General features: G+C 44.9%; 1 long non-coding RNA gene across 1 annotated transcript in view; it reads right to left on the bottom strand.

Moving 5' to 3' along the window:
• The window catches only part of LOC144119057 (uncharacterized), a 93,567-nt gene extending 71,997 nt beyond the window's left edge, over nucleotides 1–21,570 (bottom strand). The window contains exon 1 of the long non-coding RNA XR_013312246.1: nucleotides 21,464–21,570. This is a non-coding gene — a long non-coding RNA (uncharacterized LOC144119057). The remainder of the gene's footprint in view (nucleotides 1–21,463) is intronic.
• Between the last annotated feature and the right edge of the window lie 3,541 nt (nucleotides 21,571–25,111).

Below are 25,111 nucleotides of genomic sequence, written 5' to 3' on the forward strand. Positions count from 1 at the left end.
CTATCGCCAAGCCTCGATGAATGGCCACCAATTACATTTATTTAACTATTCATTGATCTGCACTAATGGTTATTATTTTGTGAAAACGTAATTCACCTGCAACTGGAGTGTTGAATCCAACCACTTTTCTTCCTCAACCTATACCGTAATCTCGTGTGACATATCACTAAACTAAAACATCACCGTGTCCACTGTTTGTTTGCACTTAAAGTTACTTTTATTTCGCAGCGAATAAGAAGGCGATGTCTGAAGTAAATGAGTCCTATATTTCCTTCCACTTATTAATTTTGGCAACTGTCTTTCGTGCTTCTAAACGACGAGGTCTGGCATTCAAGGAGCAAACATCACCTATTCCAGCCCGACTCCCCCTTTGGCAAACAAGGTTCACACATTGGGGAAATGTTTTATGATTCATGTATTATTTCATGCATCGAATACACCTCGATGTACATAATAGAGAGTTATAACAAGAGCGTCTTCTTTCTTCATTTGCGTACGCATATGATGAGCCGAGTAGCAAGTAATTTTCACGCCCGCTGGAATAGACACTTGGTAAAGCAAAGAAATATTTCCAAGAGCCTCACCGGGCCTTCATATTCTACATGTCTGCCACACCATACAGAAAATTCTCGGTATGATTTACAGTCACTAATGGCAGGCAGGAAATGAATACAGTAACATTTATTAAGGCGATAGCCTTTAATGGCTCATACTCGCGGTGACCGTCCGTGCATTACATCGCCGCCTGTCACGTGACCTTGTGATGGCACGTGATAATGCGATTAGATGACCTTTATACTAAGGTCACCGAAAGATCTATATTTTGGGTAAAAATTGTAAACGGCTTTCACCTTGCCGCAGTTAAGAGTTATCTAAGTGCATCCAACAATTTTTTCTACGCGCGCACAACTTCTGGAGCTTGGCAGCGGAAACTAGTGGAGTTTCTGAAACAATAAACATTTATTATGGCAGCTGCAACGTTCCAACCCAGACCACTAATGTTACCATGAATATAATACCACGCTTATGACTCTATCTTGTGTGACATCCCAACCGCGCATTGATTGTTGAGGTGGAAGACAAAAGTATAGTTACCAAATTCCGGAGGAGATTTCTTGGTTTTCGAAACGTGCTCAAGCTCTGTTCAGAAACAGACGTAAGATTTTAATAAACTGAGTCATTTTATTGAGTGTTATGGAGTTCTTTTTCAAAGTAGCACATGTCTTTGCTGTATTTTCAGTTCTTGTGTGCCTGCGCTGAGAGCTACTTGGGAGATCATGAAGCAAGCTTTGGCAGTATTTGCTGCTTTCCTATGCGTCGCTCTTGTCTGCGGTAAGCAAGGCCACTCCAAAAATGTGGAACGAGTGCTTCTTAAATATATCCGCATTAAGCCTCGAGCTTCTGTGTATTCCGAGAGTCAGCGACCTTTCTCTCCCTGTTTTTCACTGGATTAATTCGCCTCCCTATTGGCTCCTGTTGCGATCATGGGGCTACTTCGATTTGTATAACAGTCCTGCTGAGAAAGAAATTTTTTATGCATTCTAGATAATATCTACACCATAGGATATCTTGAGGGGTAATTGTAATGTTCTAGAAATCGAGCAAACACGCAATAAAACAACCTAAAATCAATAGGAGGAACACATAATCACGCAAACACGTATTGCGGAATTCATACACGCTAACAAGTAGGAGCCATTTGCTTTGCGAGAAAGTGAGGGCGAATTGAACAAAAGTTGGCAGCGACTTATCTCGGCTATGCCAGGATATACGTAGCGAAAGCTAAGGCATAGCTATGTTTAGCCTTGGTTAATCTTGATCGAAAATCCATAATAGTCTGGTTGTCTGGCTAGTTGTCACGTGGTTCGTCACGTGGTTGGTCACGTGGTGTGGTGCAAGCACGGTGCGAGCAAGTTTTTGTAGCTTTCGCTACAAAAACATGCCCTCGGAGATCGCCGTGTCTTGTATACATTCATCCTGATATCTGCCGCAGCGGGTGATCAAATGTGGCAGATCCTCGGGCACACCACATGTGGGCGCAGAGCGCTACTTTAAGCACCACTTTTATGTAAACATGATTTAGTGTAGGCTAGTTCCAGCCGAATTCGGTGGAGGCAATTTTGATCACGCCTAGCTATATTGCGTGACATGCGCAAGGTATAAGTGGGGTCGATACCAAGAAGGGGTCTACATTGATGCTGCAGATCACACCACTAAGAGCATTGAGTATGCCATCATTTTTAAGTTAGAAGCCTCGCACCATCACTGCAAGAAAATGGTACAGGTAGGACCAAGGTGGTGTCGCCATGCACCGACCTTGCTGTACCGTCAGCGTAATCGTTGCCTGCAAGGTCACACTGAGCGGGTAACCACTGCAACACAACACGGTGGCCAAGCTCACAGGCCTAGGAGTGGAACCTGTTTATGTCATCGATAATCGGCTCCTGAAGGCTTCCTGATGACTTTATAGGCTATAGTGCAGCTCGAGAATCACTGAAAATAACCCACGCTGTTGGCGGTTGCTGGAGAATGTAAGTAAATTCTGCTCGCAGAGCAGCCAGCTTCGTAGTAGTAGTCGAGGTGTGGTAACTGAGTAACGCCGAAATTGCGGTGCGCGTTGGCGGAACCCATACGCCAATCGCTGATGAGACGGATGTGACAGAGCCATCAGTTTAGATGTGACGGTATGCACTGTAGAATCCATAAATGTGTTAAAGCCAAAATATTGAAGTGCAGGACCGAGGGTGCTTGTTTTTCTAGGATGCCAGGAAATGCTGTATTGATTTGCTATGCAGTACGTGTACCTCCAATGTGGGGAGGAGGTCATGACAGGGCGCTGGTAGTGTGGTTAGAGAGGGTCAAAATCTTCCTCTATACAGTGCGCTGCGGCTGAATGATGAAGTAAACGAGCCACGAACCGCATCAGGGCATGAAGCAACTCCTGAGTTAGCAGTACTGATGCAGATAGACGTCTGCCCGCTGCTAATGTACCCACTGTAGAGGTGCTCGTGGGAAGGCTGAGGCAGATTGTCAAAGCCTTAGCCTGCATATCTTCAAGGAGTTTGATATTTGTTTGTGAGATACCCTGAGGAGCTGGGAGACTAGCATAGGAGGCCTTCACAGAGCGCACCATACAACCGTAGATATGAAGGCGTAGAGCAGCCTTTTCTAGAGGTGGAGAACATACGAAAGATAGAGGTGTAAGAGCAGATCTTGATTTTAAGCTGTTGTGCATGTGGGGACTACGAGAGGGACCTGTCAAATGTCGCCTCTAGGAAATCATGGCTTGTAACGAATGGTATCTGGGTGCCAGCAACTTCCAGCACGTAGCGTGAAAGATCGCGCTTCGAAAATGCCATTGCTGAGCTTTTATCTGTCGACATGACGAGATCGCCCTTATTTAAAATGATTCGATGCAGCCCATTGGCCTCTGTAATCTGGCATGCACAATGCGCCTGTTGCGTCCGGAACACCAGATACAGTTGTCATCAGCGTAAAGAGAGATTTCAGCTGTAGGAGGCAAGCATGTTTACAAGCCAACAAGTGAGATATTGAAAAGGGTGGAACTTAAGATCCTCCCCTGAGGCAGTCCGCGATATATTTCATGCAGATCTGTGTCACCTTTACTTGTTGGCAAGAAAACAGATCTTTCGTGCAGGTGATCGCCCAGCCAGTAATACAGCCATCCACTAATGCCAATTGATTGTAAGGCTCAGTGATTTCCTTCATAATTGACGTTGTCAAAGGCTTCCTTCACGTCACGAAACACAGCAGTGACCACAGAGCGCTTTTTCTTGCTGCGTTTGACACAATTTTTGAGGGCAATAACGTTGTCGATGCTGCTGCGTCCTATTCGGAAACCAGACATAACCACCGAAGGGTATATTCCTCTTTTCGTCAGTTCCCATGTAAGGCGAGAGGGTACCATTTTCTCCATCAGTTTTCCGACGCAGCTTAGAAGCGCTATGGGACGGTAAACGTTTAAGTCAGTTGATGATTTTGCAGGCTTCAGGACAGGTATCACACTCGCACGCTTCCAAAACGTTTCAAGGCTCCCGGTCTCCCAGGAGGGGTTATAAACTGCGAGCAGTTGAACCTTGGCCTTAATTCTCAGATAAGAAAGGGCAGTGTAGATTACACCGTCCTGTCCTGGGCACGATTTTTAATTGGTAGCTGCCAAAGTCGCAAGAAGTTCTTGCATAGGTAACGGTTCATCAAGTAGGGCAGTATTAGGTGAAGGGGTAAAGCTTTTGAGAGGTAATGGCACCGATATGGCCGTTAATCGTGCAGTGATCTTAGAACAGAAAGCCTCCGCTGTATCGGGACGAGAAATATTCGCATTTACAGCTACGCAGTCAAATGGAATTAGTGGGGCGGGCTGACTACTTAGGATGTGTGCAGTACTCCATACCTTAGAAAGAGGCTCTTTAACAAAGATCGCAAGACAGTTTTAATTGCTTTAGGACTCTGACAGGATCGCCCCGAGCACATGGAGCATGTCCTTGAACACTGGAGAGACGCGGCTTCGGGTGTGCGAGCGACAAAATCATTTTTAATGTTGTAGGAGACACGGGTTTGGTGGACATTCTTTGACATTTATGTGTGTGTGTGGGGGGGGGGGGGGGGGAGTTCGCGATTGTGCTTGATTTCACCATTCACCCTTTCTTTTTCTCTTTTCCTTTTCTGTTCATCATCCTCTTCTTTACTCTTCTCTTCTTTCACCCTCACCTGGAGTATAATGCCAGGCCGACAAACAGGAAGACCTCTCCTGTTCCATTAAAGTTCCCCTCCTCCTGATATCTGTCGCGTTGTTCACCACACCAAAAAGTCAACAAAATCAACATCGCTCATATGCTTATATCCGAAACACGATATCGGCAGCCATGCGTACCTCATTTGCGTGTAAAACTTCTGCGAGCTTTGTCCTATGCGTCCAATTATATTCCTCGTCTATCTTTGCGTTCAGCAATGATAACATGTGGCGTGACCGAAACGCATTGTAAGATTCATTATAATTAGCGTCTCGAAATGACTATCGCTGTGAACGTGCTTCCAAAAATTTGGCATCTAATACACAGAAAACTTGATATGGCATCTCCACAAATCACCTTTTATCTCAGTCGTGTGTTATCAAGAAGATATAGTTCAACGTAATCACTGAAAGCAGAGAGTGATGGTCAAAGCACATCACAGCGGTATGCACGGTTGACAATTCGCAGCTCTTTGACAGATCTGCACTGATGAAATTGGGTTTACCTTAGCACCAATAAGTTTGCAAAAAGCCACGGCAGAGAACATTGCTTTTTCTCCAGCTTAGTAGGCACTCAGCATATAAGGCTCATGGTTTGCTCCCAACACAGATGTGTTCATGTTAGCGGGAACCCGAAATTGCAAAAACAATAATGATAGAGGAAACAGCACTTTAGCCGCAGAAAATCCGAAAACACAAACTGTCTCAAGACATTCTCGCATGAGACGGGCTACTCAGCATGTCTAGGCAGACTGCGCAGACTGCTGACAAAAGCTGGAGTGCGCGTGCTCTCGTTGACAGTTTTTTCTTGCGCGTGAACGACATACAGTGCTTTAAAGACAGTTGCAGTACAGTAGCTACGACATCCTTTTTTTCCTGGTTGACGATTACCAAGACAGTTTTCAATGGCGATCACATGATCGCTTTCTGGTCGTGCTAGGTGATCAGGCAATGTCATCAGATCTGCGGGCAATCGCCCCGAATGCTTTATCCGTAACACACTGTGGATAATGGCCACCCTTCAGGTAGCCCGCTTTTTTCCTGGCGGAAGGAAATCCGGGATGATAGTAAAGTTCTGTTTCAACATTGAAGCTTTTTAAGGCATTCGATCAATAGAAGAATTCGTGTGCTCGCTCTAACTAGTTAATCTCCAACGTCAGCTGCATCGGCAGTGGCCGCTTAAAGCCCGCTCAACACAATCGAGGCCACAAAGAGACTTTTGTCTTATGCACCGCGTTGTGCGCTGCAGTGCACTGATACCAACTCCCTTTGTCGCCTGTTCCACGGCGACAGAAGTCAAGGCATGTTTTACACTTTTACGAAGCTCACGTTGCTGTAACAAGCAAAGCTTATTCGTGAGCATGCAGTGAGGTCACACATATCATCAGTACAACAACGTTACAAGCGAAAGCATGATGACATTCCACCTCAGATGAGCAGAAGAAATCATGAGCATGCAAAATTACAAATGCCGCTTAAAACTCCTCAAGCTGAAACTCTCTCCACACAGTGGCAATTGTCTTTTCAGTTTTTTTGAACAGGCAAAAGTATATAGCGTAGCATAATCAGTTTGCACTGGTGGACGTCGACATATTTTCTAGTTGATACGAGATGTGTCTACTGCACTGTGAACGCCTTTCACGCGAGGTTGGTGTTTTCTTGTCACTGAAGGATAGCGCAATAGCGCTGCAAATATCTCCTCGTAAAAGGTAGAGGAGAGGGATCTGACTAACTTATAGCTGAGACGATTAAAGCAAAGGGAAGTAAACGGTTCAAAATGATGGATTCATAAGATGGCTTTGTCTTTTCACGAGAAAGATTACACTCTAATATGTACCAAGCATTCAGCATCTCCTACGCATTGCAAAATTGCGGACATAACTGTTTTTGTAATAGAGGAAAACCCATGCGGTGTGACAATTTTTGGGACAACGTGTTAGTGACAAGTGACACAATTTGTTTATTTCCAGAGAGCACTCCGCTGGAGAAGTCACCCGAGCAGGAAGCCCGAGCCGATACGGATGAAGTCTACCGCGCAGTAGAACATAACCAGGAAGCAGGAAGAAGAATTGGTATCGGCGCAGCTGCCTCCCTTGCAGGCTAAACTTCGCTGATCTAGTGATGCCGTCCATACAACATCCCCAGAGGAACTGCAGTGACAATGCGGCACTGTACTTCGATATGATATATTTTTGTGTAATTTTGTGTAATTTTGTGTAACTCGTGGTTGTTGGGCTATGTTATTATTTGCAAAATAAAAACTTCAAGATACGGCAGCATAACACTTTTTTTTTTAAAAGTCCCTTGAATGTTTCTCCTAAACATTCAGCCGGGGTCTTGGGGTCTCGCAATTGTCATCATCATTATCATCATCGTCATCACCAGCATGACTACACCCACTGCAGGGCAAAATCATCTCCTATGTCTCTCCAATTAACACTGCCCTTTGCCAGCTGCGTCCACCGTATCCCCGCGAACTTCTTAAGTCTCATCCGCCCACCTAAATATATGCTGCCCCCTGCTACGCTTACAGGTTTAAGCACGAACAGAACCACTACGTGTAAATCACTGAAGAACTACACGTGTTATTTCTGCGTTCGTAAATTACCGCACTCTAGAGGGGAGCGACGCCTCATGCATTCATGAGATACAAAAGGAGCTATAAGCATTTGATGTTTAAAACTACAGCCTCCCAGCGTCCGTCTGTCTGTACCAGGCCACACGTGTCACCCATTCTTTATTGGTGAAGTGCGAAAGCAAATTAAACCAGTCCAAAAGCTGCGAATGCTGTTACGTATATACGCCTTGCGAACACGGAAAGGAAACAGAGCATGGAACAAGAATACAGCGTGAAATAAACGCTTACGAGCGTTGAATAAAAATTGGCTGTGGTTTAGCTCTGGTTAAAGCTAGAGTTACGTGATAGCTACATCTGGCCTAATGTGACTCGCTCAGTCGAATTGCAAAGTCAGTCTTTCGCCGCTCTGTTTCGCAGGGCGTTCCTTGTTCATCTTCGTCCATGGACGTGGATTAACTCTCTCCCACACTCCACTCCCCCCCACTCTGTTTTGCCAGCGCTCCGCGCTGCCGGCAGCCGCTCCGCACCACATGACTAACCCCGTAACCAGCCCCGGCGCCACCACGGAGTTCAAGAGCGGCCACGCTGCTCAAAAGGTGCCGCGCTGAAGGCCCGAAGTGCTAGCGTAATGTAGATATCACTACAAAACCTGAAATTTTATTTCTGAAAAAGGCGTATAAATAGGCATCAGGAAGGTGTGGGAAAAATGTGGATTGCTGCGTGATCGCCGTGGGTCAGTAACGTGGCCAAGGCTGGCACATGCTGGGTTAAACGAAGAAAGATGGAAGAGGCCTTCGTCTTGCAGTGGGCATAGTCAGGCTGCTGCTGATGATGATGACACTTTATAGAGCAAAAATAAAATATAGCTCAAGTATCAGCATAAAATATTAAAGTATGAGAGTTCTAGTAGATGGACTTGGCCACCGTGCTGTAGTAAGCGACAACTACATCCAATACACCAATGAGCAGGGGGTAGCGGGAAGTTATGAGGCAGATGAGATTAGGAAGTTTGCAGGGACAAGGGGGCCTCAGCTGACACAGGACTGGGTTAATTTTGGAGGTATGGGAAAGGCCTTTGTCCTGCAGTGGGCGTACTAAGGTTGGTGATGTTGAAGATAAGTTCGCACATAACGGTTCGAAATGCCTAAATGTTTCCGTGCAAATAAAGTACCGGCCGCCTTCATGCTCAGACTGCTGCCCTAAGTGTGGAAATCCGTGTAAGTAGCAGATGAGGTGTTCTTGATGGTAAACATAGTTTTCGAAATCTGCATGCCCACAAGCCTCCATGTGAAGGCTGAGTAAAGACCAACTTGCTGTCCATAGTTCGTGCAGGATTCGCAGCAACAATCTCAGCTCCTGAACATTGGCATCACTAGGGTCAGCTGCACACGGTGCGTTGGCAAGCGCGTTAACCTCTCTTCTCTTGCCGTGCATGACGCTATCGCTGTTCTCAGCTTGTGTTAAGCTCGCTGAATACAGCAGGACAGATAATTCAGTAACCAAGCTATCTAGGAACGGGGCTTCATGGAGCTTCATATTGAGACCTGGATGCCTGTGCTTAACTTTCTATTTTGTAACCCGAACAAATTTTATCGTGGGCAGCGATTTTCCGACGATAATGCAACCAGAGACGCGGCAAGAAGGTTCCTTCAAAGCCAACAAGTGTCCTCTTGTTGTCATGGTGTATTACACTGATAAGTAGTAATTCAATTTTCTCCGGAAAAAATGGCTTCCTATGCTGGTAGACAACTTATTAGTAATTGGTGAAGGAATTCACGCACTCAGACTTTGTACGGAGCAAAAACAAAATCAGGTAATCATTTTTTCTTACCTTGACGGCTGCAAAGGTGCTCATCATTTCTTTAACTTCGGTGCTTTTGCCAGTTTTCTTTCAACAGATAATGCTGCTAGGCCTGAGGACCTAGACATTTGCATGTAGGTGTCAAGCAGTTTTTGATAGGTTGCAAATTAGAACCGCTGACCCTCTCATGACGCCCCAGGCAGGGATATCTTGAGTAAATTTCAACATCTAGTGAGAAGGTTGTGCAAGTCGAAAAAATCCAAGTAAGGAAAAAATATAAAGAAGCGCAATGCTGACCAATGGTTGGCCGCATCCAGGTCAATGCCGCTCGCTTCGAGGTGTCTCCACTGCCGAGGTATTTTGGCTTAAAGTGCGCTCTCAGACAGCTAGTTAGAGAAACATTAAGCTCATTCACAGTTAATAAATGGACTGCGTGCACCCCCCTCCCCCTTTCTATGCCGCAGCTGTACCCCCTTCATATCTGCATCCAGTGCGGTATGCACCCCCTGCATCCCCTGGTGACGCCACTGCTCCTGGGCTATTTCTCTCGCTTCCTGCAAGGCCTTTCTCGCGTGTTGTTTCTGGAGCCATGCAGTAACAAAAGGCGCAATTTAAATCACGCCCGCAATTTTCCATGATTTTTCTTTTGCCCCAGGAACTAGCAGGTTTAAAGCAAAGCCGATTGCGCCATTTTGTTCGTTTCGATCACGTGTACAAGGTCATCCACTTTTCAGTACGAACAGGGCTCAGCGTGGCCGGTGAGGGAGCACGGTGCAAGGTGCACGAGCGCTGTAGCAGACGACAAGAAGCACCACCTCCAGGCCCCCGTGCGCCTGCGTCACTTCGCTTCGATGCGCGGCCACGCTGAGCTGTGTTCGTACTAAAAAGTGGACGACCCTGTACATTTAACCTTATTAAAAGGCCAAATAAGGGCAAAAGTGCTGAGCCAATCGCGACATAATGATTGGAGACCGAAAACCCGACGCAGGTATGAGATTGGTGGTGTAGGCATTTATTCTGGGAGGTTCGTGTAAAACTAAAATCTCAGACAGTTAATTTTTAAAAAATCATAACGTCGCTTTATTGTTTCTAACACACTGCGTAAAAGCTTCGCCACTGCTGTGTATTCCATAATGAACAGCTCGCTATCAAAGCTGCCATGAAGCGCTGAACGTTACCTCGGCAGCAGGCGGATCCTGCCTGGCGCTTGTTTCTGTTCCCCATAACCTTAACGCACTCCACAGAAACTGCGCGTCAGGCTCTTTGAAAACAGGTGGTGCTGCATCAGTGCGCGCCTCTGACTTTTATCATACAGCATAAAAAGACGTAAAATATTTTCGACTTTAATATACACAGCTGGCGCCGTTCAACAACTCCTTACATTTGGAGATATCGCCTGCTTGCGAAACGAAAGGATTTTGTGCACATAGTTTTGGGGAAAACAGCAGAGCGTACTCATCAAAAACATGTTTTTAACAAGTGCCTCAGGCTCTGAACATGATTTCTAAACGTGAACTTTTGTCCGATTGATGCCCAAGAAATAATAACCACTTTTCTGAAGCTAGATATATCTGTACAATACATTTGAAAATATATCTGCAGAAACAAACGTCATCCGAAGCGGGGTCCAACTCAAGCGGATTCCCTCTACAAAAACTGCAATTATCTTCACAGGCTCATTGCGTTGTTCTGTTGGTGGTCAGTTGCGGTTAACATACTCGCACGGCAATGGCGCTGCCAAGAAAAGGGCGTTGAGACAGTAATTGCCAAGCTAAAATGAGCAGTGAACTAAAACGCGCCTAAACTTTGAAAAAGAGCTCATTATTGAAAAAAAGTGTTGAGTCCAAAATACTGCTTCTTGGGGACATCATTGTGATGGACTCACATTTCGCCTTATATCTCTTACTTTGTCCTGCGTCTGTTCGCCACGTAGGTTTCAAGGATGTACTCTCAACTAGCTCAACACTTCGTATTATTCTTCTCTAAATTGGTAAATTGATTGTGGGGGAAAGATAATGGCGCAGTAATTGTCTCTTTTTATATCGGTGGAGATCCGAACCGCGCCGAAAGGGAAGGGATAAAAGAGGGACTGAGAGAAGAAAGACAGAAAGAGGTGCCGTAGTGGAGGGCTCCGGAATAATTTCGACCACCAGGGGATCTGAAACGTGCACTGACATCGAACAGCACACGGCCGCCGTAGCGTTTCGCCTCCATCGAAACCTTGCTGCCGCGGTCGGGTTCGAACCCGAATTATTCTTCTCTCCACGTTTTGAAGAACCGAGCTTCTGATGTCTGTTTCTTGCTCCGTTCCTCGTCGGTTTGAACAGTAGTTTTCAAAGATATAATACCTACTTGCTCAGTTGTACTCACTATTTCACCCTGTATTCTTATATGTGTTTTAAACAGCTTTCTGTGAGAAAAAAAATACATAAGGGCTTCTACATATACCACAGACGGCTGTCACGTATAATGCAGTATTTGTAGCCTATTATTAACATCGAAATACAAAACAAGAAGTCCACTGGACCTGGAAGTTGTTGTTAATCATGAATGCAGGGACAGATATCTAAGTTCGACGTTGTAAATGACAGTAAGCTCCATGAATTTCATCCACTTAGCGCGTTTAGTACTAATCAGGAAGTGGCACTGCTTGCCGTCGGCTTTAGGTTTGTAGGACTATGCTATCGTGCGGATCTCCAATGACTTCTCAGGTTTATTCGAGAGTCCAGATGTCAGCGATCAATAACTTCATAAACAAGCTTTGTTTTGTTGAGGAACGCACACTGAAATCGCCTTTATTCAGCACATGCTGCTTTCACTGCGGGGCAGACTAGAGAATCAAGCAATTCTGTAAGAGCCAGTACAGCTATCGATCTAGTGCACACATCGGGTGTCAATAACAACGGGCTTTCCGCCATCTTCTACACCGTCTGGCAATAAAAGATGCAATACATTTGACAACGAGGCAGTGCTGTGCACTGCCACTACTTCAAGCAATGAAGCGACATCGAGGTCCCACCGAACCCAACTCGGTACATGGAAGGCAGCTCAGTGAGGGCTGTTGCCATAAAAAGGCTGCGCCGGACTTTTAACAAGTGTATGCTATCAGGTGAGGATCTAGACGAAACAGTGCAAGTTTTCGTCCGGAAACTCTTACAGATGTAGATAGACTTAGGTGTGGTCTGTACACTCATCAAACACCCGTCTACGCGCAAATAGCTAATGTTAATAAGAGCGTTGCGTTTAAGTATTCTGCATATCAGTGCCTGTAACCATAGACAGCTACACGTAATCGTGAACTGAGAGTGACAATGGAGTTATAAGGGAATGGTCATCATCTGCGATTGGTTGTGGTGAACGGGGCTGATAGTGGACTTCTTGGCCGGGACTAGTTCAAGTCCTTAGGAATAAGTCCGAGCACTGTCCCTTGTGTGCGCGAGCCGCGTACCTCGTAAGTATTAGTCCAGCTTCAAGTGCGGAATTTGGAAAAGTAAAGGGCATCCTATGCACATGTGTTGGACCCGGTGGCTGAAGCATGATTTCTGAAGGCTCGGCAACCGTCGTTTGCGTTAAAGCAGAAGTGGCACAGGTGGAGCTGTTGTGCCAAATGATTTTCCTTCACTTGAAGGTGGGAGCACTTCTAGTTCAGCAGTGTACATGGATCAATAAGGATCAGTGGGGACTGCAAAAGAACAGTAAACCGTGTAGAAACATGGGGAACGTATCCGCACCCTACTGGTAAACCTAGCTGGATGCTCGAAGTTTTGAAGGTTAGATATCGATGAGGTGTGCAAGCAGAATAATCCAGATGAACAGGCAGCTGACAAGTTAGCCGATACAAGGTATCGGGCCTGTTCTGTGTAACCCGTCTTCACTGCGGTTTAGGAATGGGAATTTTCCAGACGGTTTGGCTTATGGGGGTTTGAAGTCCCAAAGCGACTCAGGCAAAGAGGAACGCCGTAGTGAACGGCTCGGGAAATTTAGACCACCTGGAGTTTCTTAACGTGCACTGATATCGCAGAGTACACGGGCCTGTAGAGTTTCGCCTCCATCACAATTCGATCGCCGCGGCCGGGATCAAACCCGCGTTATTCGGGTCAGCAGCCGCGCGCCATAACCACTGAGCCACCGCGACGGCGCAATTTTCCAAAGGAACATAGAACTACTGCATGGTCTTTCGGTGTTTATGGATGACATCTTGGCCTGTTGAAAAGAAAAGGTACAGAGCAATGTTTGTTTGCAAGAAATGCAGAAGAGAATCTTTGATGGCCTGCCACTGCAGTTTGGCGTAGAAGAAATGCGTTACTCTGGATTTAGAGTGATTTCCGCAGGCCTGCAAATGAGAGAAGACAAGGTGCAAGCATGCAAAAGCACTTCAAGCCTCTGTGAGGCGACGCTTCCTAAGAAAGGTTGGCCACCGATGGCACCTTGAGGGCGACTATCGCAAGTGGACACTTGATAATCCCTTTATCGGGAAGTTTTGCCACATTTTGAGGGCGGCTTGTCTACACAAACTTTTTCCATATCCCTTCACCCTTTGTCATTATGCCTTACGGCAAACATCTCGCATAAAAAAAAAACTTCATGCCTCTTTGGGAGCTCTAAACTGTAAAGACTGTAGTACAAGGGTCGTGATAACCATCACACTGCGGCCAAAGCAGAAGCACTTCGCCAGGGGAAAGGTCTACTGTAGTTAAGGCGGCAGAGAGAAACCAGTTCAATACACTTAGAGAACCAATAGCACACCAGACGGAAACCATGCTCAGAGAGGCTACTAAACACTCGCCATTGGCTATGGCATGAAGAGGTCGCATCAGTTTCTGGATTGCTGGCATTCAAAGATTGTACCAGTTCAAGAGCACCATAGCCGAAGTGTTGTCACCCCGCGCTGTCGGCGTACGACAATAAGGCTGAATACCGACCAGCGAAGAAACGCTGCAATGCTAACGCATTTGGCCGTTTACGTTTGAGGGCTAGAGAGGCAGACGGAGAGTAGCGATGCCGCTGGGAACTAGGAATGATGAAAATGGCACCTGAACTCACATGAAACTCGAGAAACGTGGCAATGGCAGTGTCGAATAACAAGGTGGCTTTTTTTTCTGCGCCTGGTTCGAGAATACATTCTTTCACAACCGCGTCGCATATATGTAGTGATCAACCAAAGGGTCAAAACTCTTCGGAGAATTGACGTACAAAATTAATAAATTATTTACTCGCTCATATACCATGCATGATCCGATTAAGCTGCTATACCAGGTGGTTACGTAAGAAACATCGGTGAGAACCAGATCAAATTGAATCACATCAATATACGACACTGATATATTATATGAACTTAAAGAGCACTCTGCTGTATTCGGAGGGAGTTCAAGTGGGATATTTCATACCTTTTAAGGCTTTAACAATGGTTCGGTTGGAAGGTTGTCTTAAGGAAGAATCAGTATTTTCAATGTGAGAGGAATGATTACTAATGTCTTATATTTTGCTTTGTACAGCCGCTGATTCATAAAAACGCGGTTCAAGCATCAGCATCACTCAGTGAGCCCCGTGCGCTGTTGCGTCTCTGCACGGATAACACGAAACCCCCCAATTTGTCCAAAGAGAATGTAAGACTGCTGTTTCATCGTTTCTTGAAAACTTTATGCCGAATACACAGCGAAAAAACACTGTGCGCCGTCCCTTCTTCAGTGTGTGCTTGTTTTGCATTGGGCATGCAGTTGCAAGCAGAAAATCGGCCGTAGGTAACCGTCTAAAGCAAAGTAAGGATTATGAAAGCACGGTTTCACAGAGCAAGCTAAATGCTGCTGATAACGAACAGAATATTGTACGTCAACCTTCAATTAGCCGTACTCATTACAGTACACGGAGGCGGCATTAATTCTAAGCACCCTAGTCCTGCAGCTTTTAAAGATAGACCCGCAGTCAAATTAGTGGCACTCACTATATCATCGTTGTGATTCACAACACGTAATCCTATTGTATACGACGACTGCGAGGGAAGACTTCACTAACGCGTGCCGTTCTTCAAAGCCTTGCTGAAGAGGTGGTGTGCTGGTGGACTCTTTATTCTAAGACATAAATTCAAGAAAAGAGGATCAGAGAAACCATAATATTGTCCGTGTACTGTATTATAATAAGATAGAAGATAAAAAGGTAAGTAATCATAAAAGGCTGGTTGAAAATTTCATTCCTTCTGTGCCCAACGCCAAATAAAGATATTTTTGAAGCACCACTGGTATCCATAGCGATGAAAACGAATGAAAATATACAAAGAAAATATTTAACAAGTGCGGCACACTGCTTCCGCATTGGAAGTTAACCAGGACAGCAAGTATAAAGAAACTAAAACTACATACGGAGACAAGGACATGCTGGTAACCTTGGAATCCGGCTCTGTGCCGCAGTTGTTACCCGCGGCGAGAATGTGAAAAATATTTTTCAATACTCTTCCTTAGTTCCACGTGGCAGCGAGAAGAAAGTGGCGCTTTTTCAAGTGTATATAAAGCGGTACCTTTCGCCGCGAAATCAAATCTCCAACAAGACCGTCCACAAGGTTTAGGTTTGAGAACTGCACCGTGATTATGACGCTAGTCCTTTCATTCTGCGCATGTTTGACTGTGGCGTCAGTCCTTGTCAGTCAAAGCTTCCTCGACAACAATTCTGCACTCGAAAGTTATCAAAACGAATAGGACGTAAGTTGTTGCATTGAAGAGCTGCAAATAACATTGCATATATTTGCATGGCAACCTCTGATCTTCGCCCCTTCAGGTTACAACTGCACTCAGGTCCCCGAGATGTATAACAGTTTGTTATGAAGTGTGTATTTGCAGCGCTAGGGGCAAGTTACTGTACGCGGTACCTCAGAAAAGAGGATCAACAGATTACGTCATGACTGGAAAGTTTCTCTTCTAAATGTGCATTTTCTTCAGATATGCGCAAATAAACCTGGTAGAGCCTGAAGGCCGCAGTACCTGAGGGACGACTATAAGGTACAAGGAAATCAGTATCGTGCTCATGACAGGCGACGTCAATGTTGCTGTAGAGAACGTTCTCGACATGCGAAACAGTGGTGCTGTTTTGAAGTGCTAATATCATATTGTTTAACTGTGGAACCAACTGTTGCCCCTCATGCCCGCTGCCATGCTTATTTTTGTGTTAGAACGTATCGCCACAGAGCAATAAAACCAATATGGGAAGCAGACGTACTTCTTGCACAGTTGCAGTTGTTTTAACGCCCCATGCGGCTACATTTGTTCATTTTATAAATTATTTGTGGCACACTTTTATATACAACTTTCACTTTAAAACGTTTCCCAGTTCACATCGAAATTATCTGAGAAAGATCTGGAATACCGGCAGGCTTTCTTAGGAAGCGGCCCCTGCTATACTAAGGGGCGTGCCGTCAAGCTGCGTGTCCATTCTTGTTGCTGCCGGTATTTTCTCCATAGAGCCGCTATTAAGACTACTGACTGTTTAAAATGACGTCCAGTCAGATCAATGAGAAGGAAGATCACAACGCCCATACACCACCTGGAGACATTGGTGCGCGTCTAACCACGCTTCGAAATAAATACGGCGTTGAAGATTACGCCTGACATTTTCGTGCGCTAGCTCAGTGACTGACCACATCCCGTACATGACCAGCACAGGAAAACTCGATAAACTCTGTGTTGTGGTATCTGCACACCGATTTCGGCGTCGATGACGAAAATTGTCACTGCCAAGCCAGTTTGTTCCGCCGGCTAGAAAGTACGTAGTTGTGTACGTATGAAAATAAAACATACTGACGTATCGAGAGAACTATGAGACACGACTTATGCACTCACGAAGAAGCGATACATGTCGTTCTAGCCCATAAGTTTTTTAGCAAAATAAGATGCACAACGTCATTCACAACTTTTGGTGGACAGCGGAGGCTGCCTTTTTTCTCACCACGTGATCCGGACAGGAATACGTTCCACCTGAACTCAACCTTCTTTTTTTTAGGCAAACGCCAAGCAAGCGCCGATTCTGCATCTTTTTCTGCAGTAAATTTTACACCTGCAATATTTTTACTCAGTATGAAACCCAGTATGCGAGCATATTATGGCGTCCGTTACAAGCTGCTTATGTAACTTGCAAAGCAGCAATAAGTTATTTTCTTGCTTTCTGGAATATTGCAGACTGAAGGTACGACCTAAAGCCGCCGCTGTGGCTGAGTGGTTATGGCAAGTATCTGGATGGTCACCTGGGCTAAAAGCTGTACGAACAGCTTGACGAAGGCCCAGGAAACCATTACATGGCAGCAGCAGACAGAACGAAATAACAATTAATGAACAATACAGTAGTGGTCGTCAATAAATAAATAGAAAAGAAATTATACAGCGTATGCATGAGAGCAACACAGCAGAAATAAGATAACAGAATGTTTATCAATAATGAATTAATGCAAAAAAAGAGTACAGTGATGACAGGCATTTTCTCATACGACATAAGAATAAATACAGATTACATTTTCACAAAGTATATTCGCAGTTGTTTTGGAGAAAATCCAGCAGTATCTTCATATTTATTAAGAAAAAATGGCAGATTGTGAGCCACGGATTGCAGCTTGTAATAAGTTCGAAACTGTGGTAAGGACCAAGTGTCAGTACAACGGGTGTTAACTGTTGGTGTACGATATTCAAGGGAAGCTAGTTGTGTCAAGAAATTACTCATACCCGTGGAAGAAAAGTATGCTATTTGTAACAAACGAAATTCATATATATTATCTACACGGATCATATTGAATGATGCTATTGTGGAATTAACACTTGATGTTGGTTCGGTGTTTGCGATAAGACGAACAATTTACCTCTGCAAAACGAGAAGCTTGTTAATATTTCTTTTAGTTCTTGTTGCCCATACCAGTGTACAGTAGTTAATATGAGAAAGAAATAGAGCGTAATATATTTGTAGTTTAGCGCTTGTCGGAAGAAATGTGCGGCAGCGTGAGATTACGCCAGTAACAGCAGACAGTTTTCTAGAGATATAAACAATATGTGCGTCCCATTTAAGATGGGCAGAAAAATACACACCGAGAACCTTATGCTCGCGCTGACTATTTCTATATGCTGGTCTTGAAATACGAATGAATTCACCGGAGGAACTGTTTTATTCTGAGCACGAAAAATAACGGCTTTGGATTTAGTTGGGTTTAATTTGATTTTATATACTCTAGTCCACGCCGATAGCTTAGTAAGGATATCATTGCATTTTAACTCTAGTGCGCTAATATTACTCCCAGAAATAAGTAAGGTGCTATCATCAGCATAGATTACGAATTCTACTGTGGTGTCGATATTTACGATATCATTGATAAAAGTATTAAATAAAAGGGGCCCCAATATACTTCCTTGTGGCACGCCACATACTATTGGTAAGAATGATGACCTTTGGTTGTTAATACATACGCACTGGTACCTATTTTCTAAGTAGGATTTAACTAAAACAAAAGCTGTACCACGAATTCCATATGATGAAATTTTACTAATCAGAATACTGTGATCAATGGAGTCTAACGCTTTACTAAATTGGAGGAAAATTCCGGCTGTGAATAAATTAATATTATTATTTTCCAAAATTATTTCCTTCAGGGCTAACAAGGCGGCTTCAGCCGACCGCCCCTTTCTGAAACCATACTGTGAGTTTATCAAAATACTGTGCTTATCATAAAAGTTTGTAATGCGAGAAAGAATAATTTTTTCCAATCCCTTCGAAAATACTGGGAGGACAGAAATGGGACGGTAATTGGACGCAAGGTTTTGATCACCGCCTTTGTACAACGCAGATACCCTCGCACATTTCACGGAAGTTGGAAATATGCCTGTCTCAAGGACAAGATTAAAAATATGAGCAAGGACAGACGTTAGCAATTCTAATACATACTTAACAGGTTTAATTTGAATATCGTTAGTGTCCAATGATCTACTGTTTTTTAGGCTCATGAATGTGCTGTGTATTTCAATTTCATCTGTAGGAGCAAAAAATATGCTTTCAGCATAGCTATAAGCTATGGTAACTGTATCTGGGGGAGAACTATTCGGTGTTGCAGCGTTTACAAAATAATGGTTGAAGTATTCAGCTATGTCGCGATCTCCAAGTTCACGGTCATTAATAGTTATCTTTCTCGGAATTGAACGGGAGTCATTCCGTCCAAGGACATTGTTTATAATTTTCCATGCAGCACCATGTCGTTGCCTGTTTATATCTGCAAACAGTTTTTGGTAATATGCAGTCTTCGCACGTTTAATCTCCGCGTTTACTTGATTCCTTGTTTTCTTAAATTCCTTTAGGGCGGCTTCGAAACGTGAACGTAGAAAATCATGATAAAGGCGGTTTTTCATTCTAATCAATTTGAGGTGTTCCCAGTTTATCCATGGTTTTCTCGTTTTCCTTGATGACTTAAGTGTTATCAATGGGAAGTGCTTTGCATAGATGTCCACAAAGATTTTAATAAATTCACCGTATGCATCATTCGAATTTGTTTTGTTCAGGACCGTTGACCAATCACATGTCGATAAATCTTGTCTGAACATTTCTAAAGTGTCCTGCGTGATAGATTAAATTATAATGGGTTCTTTGAGTTCCCTTGTTTGAGTGCAGTTTGTTTGATAAGTCATAAATACAGGGCAATGGTCACTTATGTCAGAAGTTAGAGTACCAGAGGTATGAACTTTAGTATTTATATTTGTCAAAATAAAGTCGAGTGCGGATTGAGTAGTGACTGCAACTCGTGCAGATGTTTTGATTAGGTTCAGAAAACCAGAGGAATGTAACGCAGTCTTAAATTGTCGAGTAGTGTTGGTATCATCAAGTATGTTTATGTTCAAATCGCCACCGCAGACAAGGCGGAAGTAGTTGCTGCATACATAGTCTAGCAATGACTCAAAAAACTCTATGAAAGATTTTACGTTACCTCCTGGTGGACGATATACAACAGAGATGGTTTCAGTTTTGCATTGTACGGTGATTATTTCAAAGTTAGAGGTTACTTTGCTAAATTCAGGCAAGATTTCACAGTTATTGTGCACTTTAACATGAACTGCAACACCTTCACCTCGTCTGCCAGTACGATTTAAAAAGAAGTTCCTATAACCTGATAATCTCAACATATTACATCCGTCGTGATACCACGTCTCTGACATCACGATACAAAATTTAAACCCAAAATCATCCAGAAATGAGATAAGAACATCTTTTCCACTCGCAGACCGTACATTAATGTGCAGAACAGATTCGAAAGATATTGCAGGAGGTTCAACATCTTTAGGAAAAATGAATTCTTGGTACTTCATAGAGGAATCCATGTTGTGCTAGCTAATCTGCGTTGTTATCGGAATGAACAAGTCCTATTCCGACTGACCAAATATGCCTTCAATATCACTTTCATGTGCTATCAACACGGCCAAGCTGCCATCCGATTGCTTTGTGTAGATTTCGCCGCTATACGCCCGAACTGATTTCCATTTGTGTTCGTGTTTCTTTTTTACAGTCATCGCAAGTAGTTTCTTGAGCGCGGGACAGAGGTTCTCGTTTACAAAAACAGGTGCTGTATCGTCAAGGCCGAGGTCGTCATTTGTCAGCCGTGCATTCTTGGCTTTTTTCAGGACAGCATCCCGTTTTGAGCGTGTCCTGAACTGCACGACAATGCTTTTGGTTTTATCAGCCTTTCGTGTCGGCACCCGGTGGCAGGCTTCAATGTCACTTTCCGCTATCGGTTCTTTCACAGCATTGCCAATCCAAACAAGCAAATCTGTCACGCGTTCATTTTCTTTCTGAATGACGCCTTGAATTTCGATGTTTGCCCTCCGAGAATACTGCTCTGAAGACACCATACGATCTTCAATATCTTGAATTTTACTTTCTGCTGCGAGACATTTTTTGCGGAGGGCTTCGTTTTCTGTTGCAAGACATTCTTTTTTCAAGATTTCTGATTCCAGTTTTTTCTTTAGTTCATCAATACTGCCGTGAGCAAAGTCAAGGCTCTGCACAAGATTCCTTTGTTCAGCTTTCAAATCCCGAATTTCATTGCGCAAATCCCTCCCTAGTGATTCGCGAAACACTTTAAGCTCTTGCCTTATTTCATCTTTAAATTCGAGAAAGTCGGCCTCTTTAATCGACATAGTGCATGCGACAAGCGTAACAAACGGGAACAACGCTGAGAATGATATACTTGGCAAGTAGGATGGTCCTAAGAAAATACTATTTTGGAACAGGGAGGCATTATCAATAAAAAATTGCAACCAGAGCAGCAGCAGGGACAGCAGAAAAGTATTACAAGAGAAAAAGAAAACACGGTAGTGTTAGAACTAACCTGCACACAAAATAAGAGAAGACTCAGATGTTGCACGTTTCGCTGTCGCTGCTGCCCTTGTGGCGGTCCCTTGATGCCGGCTTGATTTTGTAGCAGCGGCCACCGGAAGGGCGACCGCACTGTTCCGGAAGGTTGGTATGCGCAGCTGCAGAGCCCGCACGTGTAACTGGCGATGATACTGCTTGCAGGTGAGGGTAGCAGGCGAGGGTGGAAGGAGTGGTTGACTGGGTAAGCGGGAATCTGCACACAAAATAAGAGAAGACTTAGATGTTGCACGTTTCGCTGTCGCTGCTGCTCATACCATTCACATGGACCACGTCATACACTGTCAGCCAGTGGAAACTGAGAAAGAGCGCCTCACACTCTGGCAATCATTACACAGTGAAAAGGCACTCATGACACGTGCAAGCAGTAACATGCAAAAATATTACTAAAGTAATAATAACAATAAAAGTAATAATAATCGCTAGCACTCTTCCCATCCAGAAAACAAACTAGGTGGGACGCGACGGCACGTAAGGCAACAAAAAATTACGGAAGGCATTTTGTCGAGACCAAAGTGTGAAATGGCGGAAGCCTGACACCATCGCCAATGGCGATTTCAAACGCATTGCCTCCATTACGTTGGCCCGTCGCGTCCCTGGACTCTGTGTTGTTGGACGCGCCTCGCCGCCCTGATGCATGCGACGTATACGCTCAGCCTCTCTTGAGCACCGCTTGCGTTCAGCGGCTGCCGAACGACGCGTATTGAGAGACGCTGGTTTGTCGAGACGAGGCATCCTTCCCAGAGGATACCGCAGAGTAAACTGGCGCCACAGCCGCTGCTACACCGCACCCAAGCAGACGGTCGCCACGCGCGCCTCGCGACAGTGACATCAGGCCACACAGCGCCAAATCGGGTAGGCCACCTCAGGCGCCTGACTACAGTGACGTCAGGGCGCACCGTCGAACACACGGCCACCACGCGTGCCAATGTGATGAGTCATCCCGCGGGCCGCCGAGCCACCCCGACTACCGCACTTGACGACAGTGACGTCACGCACGCGAGCCAACAGGAGGCGCACACCTGCGCCTAGAGACAGTGATGTCACGACACAGAGGAGACCAAGCAGGAGGCCGGAAACCTGTGAAAGTTTCTGCTAACGCCAGATGACCTTGACAATGAGCCATTAAAGGCTTCCGGCTTAAAAGTGGCCAAACAAGCCGAGCACGCTGTCTATTTAAGGAAGGCGCCTGATGACAGCGGCTGTTCAAGTCGCAAAAGTATCCAGATACTGCGCACTCCCTTGCTCGAAGAACTCAAGTCAAGCAAGCGAAGGCAGTTACACGAGCAGCAACCAAAAGCCCTGTCATTCGAGGGTACATCAAAAAGTTCCTCGAACAGCCTTCTAAGTTCTAAAAAATATTGCGCAGCAATGCACCCATCCCACGGTTCCTGCCACTGCCAGAAAGCGGCTGGGAAATCTTTTTTTTTTAACGGCACCCGTATTCATTTGCAATTCACGGCTAGATCTCGGGCCCCGCCGCGGTGGCTCAGTGGTTAGGGCGCTCGACTACTGATCCGGAGTTCCCGGGTTCGAACCCGACCGCGGCGGCTGCATTTTTATGGAGGAAAAACGCTAAGGCGCCCGTGTGCTGTGCGATGTCAGTGCACGTTAAAGATCCCCAGGTGGTCGAAATTATTCCGGAGCCCTCCACTACGGCACCTCTTCCTTCCTTTCTTCTTTCACTCCCTCCTTTATCCCTTCCCTTACGGCGCGGTTCAGGTGTCCAACGATATATGAGACAGATACTGCGCCATTTCCTTTCCCCAAAAAAACCAATTATTATTGTTATTATTATTATCTCGGTAATGTTGCAAAAATGGCTAGCTTTTAGCTGCATATCCACGGGGGAAAACTAAGACAGCAGGCGCTCATTATAGTGAGTAAAGCGGGAACGAAAGCGATAGCATCCTGTGGCTTGTACGATGAACTCACATTCGAGATGCGCAATGCGACGGGGTGTACACTGACAAATGTTGTCCCGTCTGCTCAGACGTCACCAGTCGGGGAAAAATACAGCACCGTCATGTTCAATTCCAACGTTCGTATTAGCTTAACTGAGCAGTTGGACACACCAACAATATCTGCAATTTACCTAACCGATTCCGACCACTCTCATGTACAAGATTCTTGCTCAAGGATAAGCCATCGTCTTCAAGGGATACTTTCCACATCTCAAGCGCCTGTGGCACCTAAAACATCGCGCACGAGCACTGCCTCATCGCTGCACTTTTCCCGAAGCTGATTTAATGTCCCTGTGGCGAAATTGCAGTGTTTAACCAATTGTTCTTGTTCACGGGATGTTCCAATTTTTGGCACACTGCCACGTACACTTGCCTACAAAGTCACCTGAAAAACATCTCTTGTTGTTATAAGAAAGAAAAATTTCCGCCCACGGCCTTATCAAGTTTTCACGTTGCTACGCGATGGCTCACGTCTGTATAGCCATTTTTTGTGTCACTATAGAAATAGACAGAAACTTTGATGCACCTTTGCGTACCAGCCTGTGGCTACCATCATGCATGGGACCTCTAAGAATATGACTTTTCTCTGATGCATTCTATACTTGCACCAAATATCGGGAACAAGATATGCTGAAATATTTATTTCTCCGGGACGGCAATCAGTGCCCATCGCGGAATTCGTACTTATGACTACAATGGGCGCTAAAATATTGAAGATTGCGCTTGCGAAAAAATCTTATAGTACGAGTAAGTTTCTTGGCCGTGCAGAAAAAGACCGTGTAGAGGGAATTTAGGCGTCATTAATGAACAGCGCCCCTCGCTAATGGTTGCTCACATGAGAATGTCGGCATCCCCTTCATTTTCTGTCTCGATATGACGAGGAACGGGTCGGAAGCGAAACCAAAGCAAGCATTCAGAAGCAAACAGATTAAGGTGCGGCGCCTTAAACCATCGGCCCTGCCGAGAGAGGAAATATCTCTCATTCATACAGATCCGAACGTTTCTTTTTCTTTAAGTCGAGTTTTCTTATCATGTAATATACGAAATTGCTATATAAACAATGTGTTAGCAGTTTAGGCATTCGTCGTCAAGATCCCTTTGCCTCTCAGAGGTTCCGTCCTTATGCGTGCACCTCTAGTGCAAAAGCTCTGCTACCAGGGTGTTGTTCATTGAGTCACGTTAGCCTACGGCGGATGGGAAGAGAAAGAACTTGTCAAAAAATTTACTCCACCTCCGTCAAAACTGACGTGTAGCAAGTGTTAGCAATAACCAAGGCTAGCAAAATTCCAAGCTCCTGCTCACACGGACAACTTTCATGTTTAAAATTTGCTGCGTCTTCAATGCAGCTAGTAATTGTGGCATCTGCATTTCTTCTGCAACGACTGTGAAGGAGATCAGTGAGAATTCGAATGAATGCAGGGCAAGGATGCAGCTACTGGGTGCCTGAGAGCAAGCTTGGAGTCTACAACACCTGCTGCGAGTTTATATATGATCTACTTTGAGCCCATCTCCCAAGTACCAGATCTGCCAGGATTGCAATAGCAACCCCTGATATGCTCTGCATTTGGCGTGACGCAGTTTAATATACGCCAGCCAGTTACGTAATTTACCAGCGTTCACGAATAAAGAGCAAAAAAATA

Source organism: Amblyomma americanum, chromosome 2 (assembly GCF_052857255.1).
Source record: "Amblyomma americanum isolate KBUSLIRL-KWMA chromosome 2, ASM5285725v1, whole genome shotgun sequence".
Taxonomy (NCBI): Eukaryota; Metazoa; Arthropoda; class Arachnida; order Ixodida; family Ixodidae; genus Amblyomma; species Amblyomma americanum.